The following is an 18,566-nucleotide window of genomic DNA, read 5'->3' on the forward strand; positions in this document are numbered from 1 at the left end:
TCTTATTTTCAGTTAAGTATTCCGCTGATGAACGAATGAGTGATGAGACCAAGTGATTCTTTTAGAGGCGAGAGATGGTTTCTGAGTACCGGTCACGCCTAAGGTACCCTCTTGGGGCGTGACATACTTTTTCTCCAAAAATGTTTCGTATTTCCAATTTATTATTTTTTCCTATCTCTGAATTCACCTTCAATGCACTAAAATCCAACTACGTAAATTCAACTTCACAAATTTCCACCGTTTACCCAATGATGGCTGTTCATTGTTCAAACTTCATTCTTTATAGAGGATATCTTTGTTGCTAAGACTAAAATAACTATGCGGCTCTTAACTGGAGAAGAAAAATGTATGGTTACAATTTCTGAACTGGAAAAGAAAAACATTACACTTACCTTTTATGTATGGTGGAAGCTTGAAACTTTATGTATATCTTGTTTAACTCCATGTTTTGCCTATTAATTTCTTATGATCGTCTTTGTTTATTATAGTTCATCTCTTAACCGTGCTGCTCTGAACTAGAAAACAACGTGTGGTTACAAATTTTGAACTGGAAAAGAGAAAGATTAAGATATGGTTACACTTCTAATCATTGCGTATTTGTTTTATGGTTAATCATCAAAACAAAAACTCTTGAACATTGGAACAAAAAAATAAATCCTGAACTGCATCGTTGTCTTTGCCTCTTTTACACTTTGCTTTTATGTATGGCTGGAATTTTGAAACTTTATATATATTTTGTATATCATGTCTTTCTGATTATTGCCTTATGATCGTCTTTGTTTATTGCAGTTCATCTCTTAACCGCGCCGCTATGAACTGGAAAGAAAAAGGTATGGTTACATGTTGTGAACTGGAAAAGAGAAAGATTAAGGTATGGTTACAATTTTATTCATTGACTATTTGTGCTCATGGTTAATGAGAAAATAAAATCCTGAACTTCGGACAAAAAATCCCCTTGAACTGCATCATTGCCTGTGCCACTTTTAACCTTTCCTTTTATGTATGGCTGGAGGCTTGAAACTTTATGCTTAGTTTGTATAGTCTTTTCTGTTGTTGCATTATGGTCGCCTTTTTTTTGTTGCAGTTCTTCTCTTTACCAAGCTTTAGCCCATATTTAATTAATTTCAAAAGTTCTCCTCTGCTGACTTAGCAGTTGGGAAAAACGCCGCCTCAAATCCCTACACACCATCCAATTATGATGTTTTATAAAGTTAATGTTTGTAAGACTAAAAAAATCGCAAAACTGTAAACTTGAAAAATAAAAACATTAAGGTATGGTTACAATTCTGTTCATTATCTCTATGTGTTCAAGGTTAATAAACCAAAAAAAACTCCAGAACTGCATTGTTTTCTTTGCAATCTTCCGAACAACTTCCCTTCTATGGCTTCTTCTACAAAAAAACCAAAAAAAATTAATGCAGGCATCGATATTCTGCACAGTGCAGCCACACTCGCTAAAGACCATACAGGTACAACTCTTTACCGTTTGCAAACACAATGATGTACTTCTGTCCCATGAAAGTTTCACTGTTAGCCTTTGCTATGATTTCTCCCGTCTTCCTATTGATTTGACCCATCAATGCTAAAAAAAAAAACCACAGTCCTCTACTAATACATGACACTCTTCCCTTTATTTAATATGTTTAGCTCTTTCCTTTACAATGTTTACCTTCCTAGGACTTCTCAAGGTTATTACTTTCGAACTCTCCAGTTTACCTTTTATTGCAAATTCGGCATCTATAAAACAACCCAGCACCGCAAGCTCTTCCCTTTAAAAACATCGTAGCTAAGTACTTTCGATAGTGAAAATCTCTATAACAGATACTAAGAAGTGATCTACCAAATGCTCATGGATAAGCTTAACGAGAATGATATGCAAAACTTTTAGACATGAATCTGTGGTAAAATAAGGACACTTGGATATTCTCTGTTTGATTGCTCTTTTATGATATTTGTTTGGGTTGGAGTTTGACCTTTGAAGCCTTAGTAGTTTGTGCCGGACAGCTTGTCTAGGGTGAGAATTGATATTGCGGGCCAAAGTTCGGGATTGGTACAATGCGAGAGAGCTGTGGTAGGCTCAAATTTGAGAAAAACAAGCAACTTATCAACTTAAACAATGAAGGAAAAGGAAATATGGGTTGGCATATAAGTTGAGAAAGCAATGAGAAACTGGAAATAGATCTTACTGAATGCTTTCACTTTCACTTCAGAGTATATAGAAGTTATGCTTAACAATTTAATGGGATTGCCTTTAGTAATTGTTGTGTCTCTTCTATATTTTGAAGGGAAAATATTTTAAATTATTTGGATAGTACAAAAGAATTACTTCGTAAATACAATTATGTGAATTTGTGCTTCTAATGAATAGGTACGTATTTTTATATGGAGGTAGAGGATACTTTGAAGCCCCTACTTTCATTAAAAAATTGTTTTTAAAGAAGTATTTCAGAATGTAGGTCATACAGTTGTCGAATGAGACGAGACATTTTATACACATTTTGAATTTTCTTCATCCATTAGAACATATCCTTACTATAAATGGTGTACACAATCTAAAAGGTAAACGGATAACGAATGATCATGGGTAAATTTGAGGCTCAGAAGCTAAATCTATAAATGTGCATCTGTTGTAACAAAAGGATATTTGGAGTTTCTCTGTTTGTTTGCTCTTTCATAGTATAATTGGATTTTAACTGCTGAAACCTCATTAGTTTTTGAGGGCAGATTGTTCGGGTTAACAAGTGATTTTACAGGCCATCGTAGGGCTTACACTAGAACAAGTGAAATTCAATGGCTTGAACGATCCATTGCATAATCAAGTGAAATTTACTCCCAATGCAGGTGGAAATCAATGGCTTAGTATTATAATGTAACGATCTATCCCCATCTTTAGTAATAGGTCAATGGGGAAGGATTTTGATCCAAAAAACTTTGGGTAGTAACTTTGAAAAAACTTAGCCTAGGCCAGACTTGGACCAATTCTGAGTCAGGTGAAGTATAGGGTGATCATGTGAAATATAGGAGGTCAAACCTCTAAATTGATTGGATAGGCTGATAGCCAGAACGATACAGAGCATTTACAGCTTCACAAAATTGTATTCAGGCGAGTAAACTCCCGGAATCGAAATTGGCGTGAAGAGTATATTTTAATACGTCTTTAGAAGAGGATGTGTTGTGAAATGGGGGCTTGGAGCACAAACTACGAGCTCACTATTTCCGCATATCCCGCCAGAGCGGGATTATTTTCGTCAGAGCGGGACAGTCACGACTTAAGTCGTAACAAAGTCCAGAAACTGTCTTTTTCTGCAAAATCAGTTTCTTGGACTTTGAGAGGTGACCTAGGGAAAATTCTATCAAGTTTTCACGAATTTACACGTTTAAGGTAAGGATTTTACTTTCTAAATTCATACTTTGATTCCTATAACCTAGAAAGTATGGTGGATAATCATTGGCGCGGGGGAGGGGGGTTGAACTGAAAACCTATGGTTGAAAATAGCCCTAGGGTGAGGTTAGGATCATGGATTTTTTCTAAAGTGTGAATTGTGTTATATTTCATGATAGTTAGGCCATTGTGTTGATCCTTTATATGTATTTATAATTTTTTAGAACAAGAATGAGAAAACAAACCCGAAAAGGGAAGACTCTTGCATTGTAAGGTTGTTGAAGCGTGAATTTGAGGTAGGTGATTATCTAGTTTCCCATGTGTCTTATATACTTGTTAAATTGCTTCATGATATGCATGTGTGTATATGAATAGGGAAACATGCGAGATTATGTGTGAAATAATCACTTGCTCTCCTATTTTTATGATGAACATATTCTTGGTGATATAAATAATGCAAATATTGAATGTAATTGTGATTGTGGTATCTTTGGATTGAATGTCATGTTCCGACACATATTTTGATCGGGTGCCACGCTCCGACACATAATTGGATCGAGTGTCACATTTCGACAGATATTTGGATCGGGTGTCACGTTTCGACATAAAGTTGATTGTTTGTAGGTCCCTTGAGAGGACCCTTGTGTGAAGTTATAGCATGTGGAAGACAATGAGTTGTGATATTGATGAATATGGTTGAACTTAAGATTAGTTAACTTATTTTGTATATGTATATGTCTATTGTGTTAAATTTACTTGTCTATGAACCGCTTACTGGCTAACTGCGTGATCCTACTAATACACTGTTGTTTTTGTGTACTAATACTACTCTTGCTCTGCCTTTTGTTGAGTACAGGGCATATTCAGCTGACTGCGGAGAGACCTCTTCTAGAGGAGTGATTGTGTTTTTGAGTTCAAGGATGACCTGTTCCTTCAGGCTACCATGAACTCTATTATTATATCTAGTCCTTTATTTTTCAGGACTTAGATATTCAAATAATAGTTTATTTGTTAATGGTTTCTATTTGAAGTTGTACTCCTGTTCTTGACTTGTTAGTTTTAGAGTTTTGGTACGATTACTTTCAATTCCTAGAGTGTGTTTACTTCCACGCATTTTGAGTTTATAACTAGTTGGTTTCTGAGTTTATGAGGACTTAGTATTTATCTTTGATTTAAACCTATTTCCGCATCTTTAAGTTGTGTATACCTGTGTTTATTGTTGTTGGGATGTTTAGAATGGTTCTCCCACCGAAGAGTTAGAGTGGGTGTCAGTCACGGCTGGTCGGGGTCATGACAAAGTAGGTATCAGAGCCTAGGTTCATTGATCTCGTTGTACCAAAACAAATCTAGTAGAGTCTTGTGGAATGGTAAGGAGACGTCTGTACTTTTCTTTGAGAGGCTACAGGATTTTAGGAAAAGATTCATTATTTTCTTTCCTTTGTGATATGAATTGATTCTAATTGGTATCTGGAGATACAAATTGGTATCTAACCTCTTTTAGTCTCTTTTCTGCAGATGGTCAATACTCGTTATAACGGTGTCAGGCCCGTAGCTCCAGTGAATCCAGAGGAAGAGCTAGTCGTTCGAGGGAGTGGCAGAGGAAGAGGCAGGAGAGGAAGAGCAGCACCTGCTTAAGTGGAGATCTCTATTGAGGAGGTGTTGGTAGACGAGGCCCCTCCTGCTCCCCAGAATAAGTTAAAGGGAGAGGAAGAAGCTGGAGAAGGACAAAAGCAGGCTGAACAGTAGGAGGACGCCCAAACCGGGTCTGCTTGTATTCCCCCTCTAGATCCACTATTAGCTCAGCAGATCATGGCCTTCCTGAGTGGGTTGGCTGGTACTGGCACCATCCCCACCATGCCTGCAGTACCTGCTCCTGTTAAGCGTCTGTTTGCTACTGCAGCTCATCCATCTGATGAGGTGGTAGGAACAGATGCACTTTTCAGGCCACTAATAGGTTCTGTGATGACTGTACTGAGCATGACATCTTCACCAAGTTCCTCAAATTCAAATCTCCAATCTTCTATGGTACTGAAAAAAATGCTTATGAATTTATTCTTGATTATTATGAGAGGTTGTACAAGATAAGTATAGTGCATTAGCATGGAGTGGAGTTTGTGACTTTTCAGTTATAGGGTGAGACCAAGTAGTGGTGCAGGGCTTATATTGAGTGTCGTTCGTCTTTGTTACCCCCACTTACTTGGATTCAATTCCATGATCTGTTCCTAGAAAAGTATGTGCCCCATACTCTGAGGGACAAGAAGAAGGATGAGTTTGTGGCCCTTAAGTAGGGAGGGTTATCAGTGGCTGCTTATAAGGCCAAGTTTCATGCATTATCCAGGTACGTTACTTAGCTGATCACTACAGAGGATGAGAGGATCAGGTTGTTCTTGAAAGGGTTGAACCCCAAGTTTCACGTACTTTCTGTCCATATGACTTCATTTGGCAGGAGTTTCAACGAAGTCACATACTTTGTTGAGAAGGTTGAAGGTGTGAAGAAAGATGGGCAGGCCAAAGATTTGGATAAGAAGCTTAAGAGTACAGGCAACTTTCGGGGATCATATTTCATAGGGTCAGGCAGGCCGTCGATTGCAGCCCGACCAATTCAGTCAGCACTGCCCGCTTCTGCTGGTAGTGATTCAGGTACTCCACAATAGCATCCGACCTATGATGGTTAGGGAGCACCATTTCCAGGTAGCCGTCGTCCTTTGATGGCGGTTATTTTAATTATGGAGAGTCGGACAATATATAGAAGGAGTGCCCTCACCCTTGTGGGATAGTTTCATCCCCCCACCAGGCTAGAGCAGTGGTCCCAACAGTTAGAGGGAGCAATGAAAGAGGACATTCACAGGTTGGGCGAGGAGGCAATTGGAGAGGTTGTGGGGGCCAAGGTAACGGTAGTACAGGTCGAAGAGCAGTCCATCTAGGCAAGCAGGTAGTCCGTCAGGATGATCGGGCTCAGTTTTATGCATTTTCTGGTAAGACCAATGTAGAGGTGTCTGACGTTGTTATCACAGGTACTATTCTTGTTGTGATCGAATGGCTACTGTTTTGTTTGATCCGAGTTCCACTTATTCTTATGTGTCTGTGAAATATGTCTTGGATTTTAATGCACTGTGTGATATATTGGATGCCCCTATTCATGTTTTTACCCACGTTGGAGAGTCAGTCATAGTCACCCATGTGTATTGTGCTTGTTCTATTGTATTTATGGGATACTAGACTTGGGTTGACCTAGTGATTTTAAACATGAAAGATTTTGATGTGATCTTAAGCATGACTTGGTTGTCTCCCTACTTTATTGTACTTAATTGCAATGCAAAAACCATGGCTCTAGAGATCCCGGGAGGGAAAGGTTATAGTGGGAAGGGTGTACAAGCCTAAGCTAGCTATGGTCATATCATTTCTCCAGGCTAGAAAAATAGTGGGGCAGGGTTTTTTGGCTTATTTGGCCCATATCTGAGATATGGATGTAGAGTCTCCTACTATTGATTCTATTCCAATAGTGTGTGAATTTTTAGAAGTTTTTCCGTCTTACTTTCCTAGTATTCCTCCTGACCGAGATATAAATTTCTACATTGACTTAGAGTTGGGTACTCGTCCAATTACTTGGATTCAATTCCATGATCTGTTCCTAGAAAAGTATGTGCCCCATACTCTGAGGGACAAGAAGAAGGATGAGTTTGTGGCCCTTAAGTAGGGAGGGTTATCAGTGGCTGCTTATAAGGCCAAGTTTCATGCATTATCCAGGTACGTTACTTAGCTGATCACTACAGAGGATAAGAGGATCAGGTTGTTCTTGAAAGGGTTGAACCCCAAGTTTCACGTACTTTCTGTCCATATGACTTCATTTGGCAGGAGTTTCAACGAAGTCACATACTTTGTTGAGAAGGTTGAAGGTGTGAAGAAAGATGGGCAGGCCAAAGATTTGGATAAGAAGCTTAAGAGTACAGGCAACTTTCGGGGATCATATTTCATAGGGTCAGGCAGGCCGTCGATTGCAGCCCGACCAATTCAGTCAGCACTGCCCGCTTCTGCTGGTAGTGATTCAGGTACTCCACAATAGCATCCGACCTATGATGGTTAGGGAGCACCATTTCCAGGTAGCCGTCGTCCTTTGATGGCGGTTATTTTAATTATGGAGAGTCGGACAATATATAGAAGGAGTGCCCTCACCCTTGTGGGATAGTTTCATCCCCCCACCAGGCTAGAGCAGTGGTCCCAACAGTTAGAGGGAGCAATGAAAGAGGACATTCACAGGTTGGGCGAGGAGGCAATTGGAGAGGTTGTGGGGGCCAAGGTAACGGTAGTACAGGTCGAAGAGCAGTCCATCTAGGCAAGCAGGTAGTCCGTCAGGATGATCGGGCTCAGTTTTATGCATTTTCTGGTAAGACCAATGTAGAGGTGTCTGACGTTGTTATCACAGGTACTATTCTTGTTGTGATCGAATGGCTACTGTTTTGTTTGATCCGAGTTCCACTTATTCTTATGTGTCTGTGAAATATGTCTTGGATTTTAATGCACTGTGTGATATATTGGATGCCCCTATTCATGTTTTTACCCACGTTGGAGAGTCAGTCATAGTCACCCATGTGTATTGTGCTTGTTCTATTGTATTTATGGGATACTAGACTTGGGTTGACCTAGTGATTTTAAACATGAAAGATTTTGATGTGATCTTAAGCATGACTTGGTTGTCTCCCTACTTTATTGTACTTAATTGCAATGCAAAAACCATGGCTCTAGAGATCCCGGGAGGGAAAGGTTATAGTGGGAAGGGTGTACAAGCCTAAGCTAGCTATGGTCATATCATTTCTCCAGGCTAGAAAAATAGTGGGGCAGGGTTTTTTGGCTTATTTGGCCCATATCTGAGATATGGATGTAGAGTCTCCTACTATTGATTCTATTCCAATAGTGTGTGAATTTTTAGAAGTTTTTCCGTCTCACTTTCCTAGTATTCCTCCTGACCGAGATATAAATTTCTACATTGACTTAGAGTTGGGTACTCGTCCAATTTCCATCCCTCCCTACCCTATGGCTCCGATAGAGTTGATAGAGCTTAAGGCTCATATTCAGGATCTTCTTGACAAAGGGTTCATTCGTCCTAGTGCTTCTCTTTGGGGTGCTCCAGTATTGTTTGTCAAGAAAAAGGATGGTAGTATGAGAATGTGCATTGACTACTGAAAACCAAATAAGGTAACCATCCGAAATAAATACCCTTTGCCTCATATTGATGACCTTTTTTGACCAGTTGTAAGGTATTTCAGTCTTCTCAAAGATTGATCTCAGATCTGGGTATCACCAGCTGAAAATTAGGCCAGAGGATGTGCAACCAGGTATGAGCGCTATGAATTTTTAGTAATGTCCTTTGGATTGACCAATGCACCTGCAACCTTCATGAGTTTAATGATTGGGGTGTTCAAATCGTTCCTGGATTCATTCATGATAGTGTTTATAGATGATATATTGGTATACTCAAAGAGTGAATAGGAACATACAAATCATCTTCGAATTGTGTTGGGTGTTTTGGGAAGACAGAGGTTATATGTAAAATTATCTAAGTATGAATTTTGGCTGCCTTCAGTTGCCTTTTTAGGCCATGTTGTTTCAAAAGAAGGGGTAATAGTGGATCCACAAAAGATTGAGGAAGTTAAGAATTGGGCTAGGCCCAGCTCGGTGACCGAGGTTAGAAATTTTGTGGGGCTGGCTAGTTACTATCGCCGGTTCATGAAAAACTTTTCTTTTATTGCTACTCACTTAATCAGGTTGACTCAAAAGAAAGTGTCGTTCGAGTGGACTGACAAGTATGAAAAGAGCTTCCAAAAGCTCAAGACTCTTCTGACCACAACACCAATTCTAACCCTATCGATTGAAGGTAAAGACTTCATTGTTTATTGTGATGCTTCACATTTTTGTTTGGGTGTTGTGTTGATTCAAGATAAGAATGTTGTAGCATGTGCTTCGTGAAAATTGAAGGTGCATGAGAGGAATTACCCGACTCATGACTTAGAGTTGGTAGCGGTAGTGTTTGCACTGAAAATCTAGAGACATTATTTGTACGGTGTCAAGTGTGAGATGTTTACTAATCACCATATCTTACAACATGTGTTCACCCAGAAGGACTTGAATTTGAAATAGCGAAGGTGGATGGAGTTGCTTAAAGACTATGATGTCACTATCCAGTACCATCCAGATAAGGCTAATGTGGTAGCAGACGCGTTGAGCCAAAAATCGGTGAGCATGGGCAGTTTAGCTTGCTTGGGGGATCTTAAGCGGCCCCTGGGATTCAGGCATTGGAGGCAAGGTTCATGATACTAGCATCTCAGAGAAAGGTGGGATAGTGGCCGGAGTTGATCTAAAGCCTGCTTTTATAGAAGAGATTAAGACCAAGCAGTTTGAGGATGTGAGCTTAAATGAAATTAGAGGAAAAGTGTTGATGGTCAAGGCCCAAGACTCAAAACTTGGTGCAGGTGGGTTGCTTCACTTCAGGGGAAGGATTTGTGTTCCCTAAGTAGATGGACTAATACAGAAGATTCTGTCTGAATCTCACAGTTCATGATACTATATTTACCCGAGAGTGACTAAGTTGTATCAAGACTTGAAACAGTTGTATTGGTGGCCTAATATGAAGAAAGACATACCTGACTATGTAGCCAAGTGTTAGAACTGCCAACAGGTGAAATATGAGCACTAAAGACCTGTAGGTTTGCTTCAAAGAAAGCCCATTACTGAATGGAAGTAATGGAGAATAACCATGGATTTCGTGGTGGGACTTTCCAAGACCTTGAGAAAGTATGACTCCATTTGGGTGGTAGTTGATAGGTTAACAAAGTCGGTTAGAGTTGACTACAATGCACAATAGTTGGCCAGGATTTATGTGAATGAGATAGTAAGGCTACACGGGGTACCCCTTTCTATCATTTCAGACCATGGTACACAGTTCACTTCTAAATTTTAGGGTAAGTTGCATGAAGAGTTGGGCACTCAACTCACTTTCAGCACGGCTTTCCATCTATAGAGAGACGGACAGTCGAAAAGGAATATCCAGGTGCTAGAAGATATGTTGAAGGCGTGTGTTATAGACTTTGGGGGATATTGGGACAAGTTTTTGCCCTTGTGTGAGTTCTCCTACAATAATAGCTACCACTCCATTAATTATATGGCACCATTCGAAGCCCTATATAGGAGGGAATGCAGGTCTCCCATAGGGTAGTTTAAAGCTGGGGAAGTGGAGCTATTAGGGGTTGACTTAATAAGGGATGGTCAGGATAAGGTAATAAGCATCCAAGCTAACTTCTAGCGGCTCAAAGTCGTCAGAAGGAGTATGCTGATCGAAAAGTAAGGGATATGACATTTGAGGCTGGTGAACAATTATTGATAAAACTGTCACCCATTAAAGGGGTGATGAGATTTGGCAAGAAGGACAAACTCAGCTCTCGCTATTGTCCCTTTTAAAATTCTTGACTATGTAAGGCCAGTGGCGTACAGATTGGCTTTACCACCAAGCTTGTTTGGGGTACACCCAGTCTTTCATGTGTCTATGCTGAAAAAGTACCATGAAAATGGAGACTACATCATTAAATGGGACTCGATGTTATTAGACAAGGAACTTCAGTATGAGAAGGAGCCATTTGCAATTCTTGATCGTGATGTCCGAAAGTTGAGGACTAAAGAGATCAATATGGTTAAAGTGCAATGAAAATATCGTTCGGTAGAGAAAGCTACTTGGGAGACTGAGAAAGACATGTGAGATAAGTATCCTCAACTGTTCGACAAATCAGGTACTACTCTAACTTTACCTTAGCCCTGTTTTCCCTAGTTAGTCACTCGGGAACGAGTAATGCGTAAATTGTGTCGCACCTTATTTTCGAACTGATCGAAATAGTTCGCAACATAAAATGGTTATATCTCTGATTTTTGAAAATTGTTTAGAGTCGCCACCTAATTTTAAGGAAAATATTAGGAAACTCATTTTAAAAAATATCAATGTAAACTCTATTTTGATTTGAGAAACCGGTGAGATTCTAGGTAAGGGTTTTTATTATTCGAGGGGAAGGTGATAAGCATCCCTCAGAGCCTATCCGAAGATAGTCCTTAAATTTAATTTTAAAAAAATAATCGGGCATATTTGATTCATTTATTTGCTTTAGGAAATATTGATAAGAAAAGTTTTCATTAATTTGAGAAAAAGGGTGAATACAAGGCATTTCATATATATGTCTACAGTATCTATGAAAAATTTAATAGTAATGTATCTATTATAAGAAATGAAATACAATAAATAAATGTATTTGAAATATGTGAAAATTTACAATCTCTCTATGTATAAAAGTTGAGCTTAAAGGGTAATGATAATTTGTTACTTTATTTACATATATAGAATTAAGATGTAAAAATAAATAAATAAATAAATAAAAGGCAATAGAAAAGATGTAAAATATAGCAATATGTGTGATGTATAGTAAATATAATTTGAGTAAATATTCGATAAAATAGAGTTTTCATGAAAATAATAATAACAAAAGTGTTAAAACATTATATAAAATAAAAAATGCATATGTATGTTGCTCAAAGCTTATTAGATCTGATTATTTTATTTATGTGTAAGGACAAAATGTCAATAGATATATATGTAGTACAATAATGTGTGTATTAAAGTGTGGAATAAAATATCATTCATAAAAGGGATAGTAAATATAGAAAAAATATGTTGTGTATAACAAAATAATACATCAAGTGTAGTGAAAATTAGTGTAAAGTAAAATATATGCCTTGTATGTATGACATATATATGTATGTACCTTGCATTTTGAACCTGTTAATAAATTTAAAATCTTGAAATGATACATTAGGGAAACTAATAAAATACCTATGCTTATATATTTGGTTTGAAGAAAAATAATGATCACTCATATATATTTTTTTTTTAAAAATAATCTAAATGGCCCAAATAGCAACAAATTGTTTTTATAAAGGATTTAATTAAGAGAATCTAAGTTGAGATTCATTTTATAATGATATTAGTCTTGCGGAAATATGATATGAAGCCATATCTATTCTTGATATTAGCCCATATACAAAAAGGTCTCAAATAAAGAAGAGAGATTAGTATTAACATTCACATATATGCAAACATCTATTTAAAGATAAATTAATATATATCAAAAGAAACATAATAAAAAATAGTAACGAGAAAGGCCAAGAAATGTTGACTCCTAATTTATAGGACTACGAGGTCTGACAATCCTAATAGCTGTTGGACCAATATTTTGGGCCAAAAATGAATTCCAAAGTAGAACTCTAGCCCTCCGATTGTACATGAAACATAAGAAGAGAAAATAATAGCAACTAATAAATGATGTGACAATATAAGAATGCATACTAACGAGGGCATAAACCAAACACGAATGCCAAAGGTTTGGTTAAAATGTTACTTTAACATGTAAGGATTTACTGTTTAATTGTCCAGGCAACCATGAATTTAATTATTACCAGAAAAAAAGTATATTACATGGTTTTTGCAGATCTTTCAAGGCTAACAAAAAAAATTCTAACTTTATATATTTTTAACACAATGGGAGATGCACCAAATTAGTTACAGTGAACCTAGTGAACTAATTGTCCTTGATCACTTAACCTATATACACTCAATCAAAATCATGTAAAAATGCTTGGAAAGAGAATTTGAGAATATTAGTACACTGAATGATCTAGTTTAGAAATCATAACATTAACAAACTAAGTTCTTCAAAGCCAAATAAAAAAATAAATTGTCAAAACTGAAAACTTAAAATTTCATTAGCAATGCATAACTAGGAGAAAAGGTGGGAGTGTCTACTAGTGCTGACATGATGGCATCCCACAATAACTATGTCATGTGAGAACGTTTTATTAAAGTAATATATTTCCCTGTTAACCCAAGAAAAAAAGAAAAGAAACTAACAGAAAAGGACAAAGTGTTTATTAGATAGATACCACTTATGTTTAAATACTCAAGTCACTTTTTAAAGCAACAACAAGCTCAAAAATTCAACTAAAATGGCATCTACTTTGCAAGCAACATTCACTTTTTTTTTACTTTCATCTATAGTGAAAGGTAACAAGCTATTCACAAAACATACTTTCATCTATAGTTATTTGGTCTCTCCCATAACACTGAAGGTGTGTTTTGAGTATAATGCAAAAAAAAATAAAATAACAAGGTATGAATCTAAAGACTTGGTTTAACTACAGCTCACCACCAAAATCAATAAATTCATGCAGTGATAAATATGAAGCAATTGAATAACAGGAAATGGCTCAAGCAAGAGTATTAAATAAACTTAAGTCACGAAACGACATCTTATATATTACATGATTTTATCAATAATTCCTTTAAATAACACTAATTCTTACTAACCTTTTCTCTTTTTTGTGCATGAACTTACAGAAGACAGAATAACCAAACAAGTTTGAATAGGCAGGGTCAAGATAAATGATAAGGAACTATTTAACAATTATATTTTTTATTTCTAGAAATTGAAGAAAAAATGTGAAGAGGAGGGTGATTACAGACCTTGTGTGGAGTAGAAAACTAAAAGCTTTGTCTTCAAGGTCCAAACTCGACTCAAACTCGAGAATCGAAAAAAAACAAAGTAAGAGAGAAAACAATTTCTGAATAAGTTCTCCGGTGAGTTTTTAAGATCCTTTTGAATTATGAAATCTGGATCTTTTTGGAGGTGAAAAACCTTGTTATTTATAGGCAAATCCGAACTTAAAAATCTGGATTTGAACTTAAATTGAAGGCATTTATGAGGCAAATCAGACAGAAGGTGAGAAAAGATTTTACAAATCTTACCTTTTCTTTGTCTTTGACCAATTGTTTGAGCGAAATTTTCGATGATGATGGTAGGCGGATCTTGTGTGAAGTGAAAGGAGAAGAAAATGAAGGCAATCGTCTCTGGTCTTCTTTTTTTTGAAAATATGAAAGTAGAAAACAGAGGTATGGGGGAAGAAGAAAGAAAAAGGGGCAGTGGGTGTGGAAAAAACAGAAAGGTGAGGAGCATGGGTGGTGTTTTTCTTCTCTTTGGAGAAGATGATGATAAGGATAGAGAGTGAGAAGTGTGGAAATAGTTTTAGGTTTTGGGTGTTGATAGAAAAAGTGAAATTAAAATTAGGAAATTTAGGATTAGGCCAAAAATTGGTTCAATTAATTAGACTAGAATTATAAATAATTATCAAGAGAATGTCTAAATAAATTGGATAAAAAGACTATGCTTTAAATAAATTGGAGAAAAATTGAATGAATTGTCATCTAATTAATAATCATAATATATGTTGAATAAGTAAAATCATAAATTTTATCAAGTAATAACTTTATATATATAAAGTAAATACGGATGTACATACAATGTAAATATGTGTGTGTGTGTATAGTAAATTATTAAATAAACTTAATTAACTAATAATTTTATATACGTAAAATATACACATACTATTCAGAAATTGTTTATTACACATACGTAAAATATACACATACGTAAAATATACACATACTATTCAGCAATACACTTAAACAACAACGAATCGACTCCAGAAGACATGTCAGACACACCAGTAACTACAATGACGGAAAACAAACTGAGAGGAATAGGCACACATTCACTAAGACACAACAGATTCATCAAAGAGGAAGGGTGCACATCAGAAAGACCACACTTTTTGGCACTTTCATCATCAGCACACCTCAATAACAGAGGACCAGCTTAAACAACAAAAGAGGAAAAACGACAAGGGGAAGGACCCTCTCCTAATCAAAGCAGCAAACACACATACAGGGCTAAAATACACAAGATTCAGGTAAATCAGACACAAATCAGAAGAGATTTAGCCACTTCATCACTTTCATGAAAAACGATTCAGCAAAGAGGAAGGGTGCACATCAGAAAGACCAAAACACAACACCTTTTGGCACCTTCATCATCAACACACCTTTGGGAAAGACGACAAGGAGAAGGACCCTCTCCTAATCAAAGCAGCAAACACACATACAGGGCTAAAATACACAAGATTCAGTTAAATCAGACACAAATCAGAAGAGTTTTAACCCTTTCATCACTTTCATGAAAATCGAGTCAACACACCGACATGCAAGGCTAAAAAACACAACAAGCAGCTAGATCAAGAGCATATCAGAAAGGAACCATCATCAATTTGGCCCCTTCATCATCACAAACAGAGGAAACGAAGATGAAAATAGAAGAAGACGAGGAGACACTAGGAAGACAATTGGGAAAGTGGATACAGTGTATTCAAAACATTGACAACCTTTGATAATAATAAGAAGCCCAAAGGGCATATTTCATTTTAAAAAAAAAAACATGTAAAAATATTTTAACGTATGAAACTTATTATTTTAATTTTTTTAATTAAGAATACAGATAATAATAACAATAATAACAATAATAATAATAATAATAACTAAAATAAAATCTTCTTATAAATATGGAAGGTCTTGAAAATCGACGGTAATTTTTTCATCGGTCATTTTAACTTACAACTCATCCAACAAGTACGAAAATATGAAACCAAAATTCCAAAACAATGAAAAATAACTTGGAATGAATAGTGATAATTCAGAACCAAACAAAATAATGTAAAATCAATAACATAATAATTGTTGAGATTAACTATCTGGAAAAAAAAAACTCTAACATAATAATAATATAAAACAAGGCATTCTAGAGAAAACATGAAAGTCGAATAGTATTCAAATAGTAAGTAATCAATTTTTTCAATATTGAAAAGCGTAAACATAAAGTAAAAAGTTAAAGGTGTAAAAAGAAGAATCAGTCATAATCAGAACAAACGAAGTAATTTTTCCAAATAAAAATGTTAGAAAAGAATATAAAATTCAACACACACAGTGAACACAATTAAACAAAATTAATCAACTTCTTAATAAAATCTGTCTTTTGAAATGGAGAGGCCTTTAAAATCGACAGAGAAATTTTTTCATTGGCCATCTTTTAATTTGTATTTCTCAAACACAGAATCATATGAAACCAATCAAAATAATATAAAATGAAATGAAGCAACTTACAATCGGTAGTCAAATGCATGAAAGTAATCTAGATAAATTAAGAGTAGCAAGATGTTGCAGTGAACAAAATAGAGTAGCGATCAAAACTAATATAAGATTTAGGCCAAATCCATCGGTGACCCCTTAAAGTTGGCACCAACTTTTACTTAGACACCTAAACCAAGAGATGTTCATTTTAGATACCTAATGTAAGGGTCTGATGTGTCATTTTGACACTATTTAAACAGCTGGCACCTCGCGTGTTTTTCACTTACCTGAGGCGCGTAAAAGCTATTTTTTCATCTGATGTGGCATCAAACAAGGCCTATAACGGGTATATCTCTCTTATCTATATATTTATGCCCCTTCTTCTTAATTTTTGCCATAATTTCTTAGCTTGTTTCTCTGATTTGTAAAAAGAAAAAGGCAAAAATCAGTTCTTTCTTCTTTTTTGTTTCTCTCTCTTTCATGTCACTCTTCTCCTACACTTTCATGTCAAGCTTCTCCAATTCTTCCACGGCCTCTTTGGATGAATGACGATATTGTAAATGTGATAATGAAGCACTATTAAAGACTTCTTGGACCAACTAAATCTAGGTCCTAGATTTTTTACTTGTAAATTTTCAAAGGTAAAGTAATTCTTTATGTTAATATTTTTACTCATATATTGCAACTTTTATTCAATGTGAATCTTAAAACTTTATTTATTTCCGGTAAGTACAACAAATGAGGAATAAGTATTTTCTGTTAATTGTGGATTTTAATTTTTTTCTGATTAATTTTGTAGAAAATGGGTGGCTGTGATTTTTTTTATTGGTATGAAGATCGACACTCTCCTCAACCAAATAAGGTGATCTGGGGTTTGTTGAAGAAATTCAAGGATTTTGATGAAAAAATAAATCGAGCAAGAAATATATTTATTGTTGGTGTGATCGCTACTGGGTTGGTAATGTTTGTTGTTTTTGTGTACTGATACTACTCTTGCTCTGCCTTTTGTTGAGTACAGGGCATATTCAGCCAGTTGCGGAGAGATCTCGTCTAGAGGAGTGATTGTGTTTTCGAGTTCAAGGGTGAGCTGTTCCTTCAAGCTACCGTGGACTCTGTCATTATTTCTAATCTTTTTCTTTTTCAGTACTTAGATATTCTTAGATATTCAGACAATGGTTTATTTGTTAATTGTATCTATTTGGAGTTGGACTCCTGTTCTAGACTTGTTAGTTTTAGAGTTTTGATACGATGACTTTCAGTTCCTAGGGTGTGTTTACTTCCGCACATTTTGAGTTTATAACTAGTTGGTTTCTGAGTTTATGAAAACACAGCATTTATCTTTGATTTAAACCTGCTTTCGCATCTTTAAGTTGTGTATACCTTCGATTATTGTTGTTGGGCTGTTTAGAATAGTTCTCCCACCGAAGAGTTAGAGTAAGTGTCAGTTACGACGGATCGAGATCATAACATATAATCAACGTATTTCATGATCGAGTCGTGCATAGATTTCTGAATAAGGGTAATTTTTTGTACGTCATAAATTAGTCAGTTGTTATTAATTAATATCAAGCCTGTATCCAAGAACTCGTGCCTCTTGCTATAGAAGTCGGTAAGAATGCAAAAGACTATTGAGAAGTATCCAACGCACAATATATTTGGACTATCAATTACTTAAATAACAATATATATATATATATATATATAGAAACGTTGTCAAACTTTTTCATAAATATGAAAAAGATCAATCTACTAAGATTGACCAAGTAAGGTAGTTGAGTCTAGTCTAGTTTCTCTTCTATTTATTATTATTTAAATTTTAATATCACATATTTTTAATTACTGTTCTTTTCTCCAATAATTTTTAATATGGTTTCTTTTCTATTATATTCCCTTTTCAAATCTAATTTGATATGCTTTATTTGAGCCGAGTCTTTCCGAAAAGAAATCTTTTACTTTTTCAATATAGGGATGATAATCATAGTTGGTACAATTTATATTTTTAGACTTTACTTGTGATATTACACTAATCTATAGGGTAAAAATAACCAAAGTATGCATACTAATCGGGTTGTGACTCTTGAATAATAATAGAAACTGTGCACAGAAAGAGAAGACGACACACATGGTTAAATCATGTAG

General features: G+C 35.9%; 1 long non-coding RNA gene across 1 annotated transcript; it reads right to left on the minus strand.

The window, feature by feature from the left end:
* Window positions 1-1,235: 1,235 nt before the first annotated feature.
* On the minus strand, window positions 1,236-14,485 carry LOC129887601 (uncharacterized). The gene is made up of 2 exons (XR_008766441.1): window positions 14,217-14,485; window positions 1,236-1,391 (listed from the first exon to the last, which is right to left on the minus strand). It is a non-coding gene; the product is annotated as an uncharacterized LOC129887601 (long non-coding RNA).
* Between the last annotated feature and the right edge of the window lie 4,081 nt (window positions 14,486-18,566).

The sequence above is a fragment of the Solanum dulcamara genome, chromosome 4 (assembly GCF_947179165.1).
Source record: "Solanum dulcamara chromosome 4, daSolDulc1.2, whole genome shotgun sequence".
NCBI classification, from domain to species: Eukaryota; Viridiplantae; Streptophyta; class Magnoliopsida; order Solanales; family Solanaceae; genus Solanum; species Solanum dulcamara.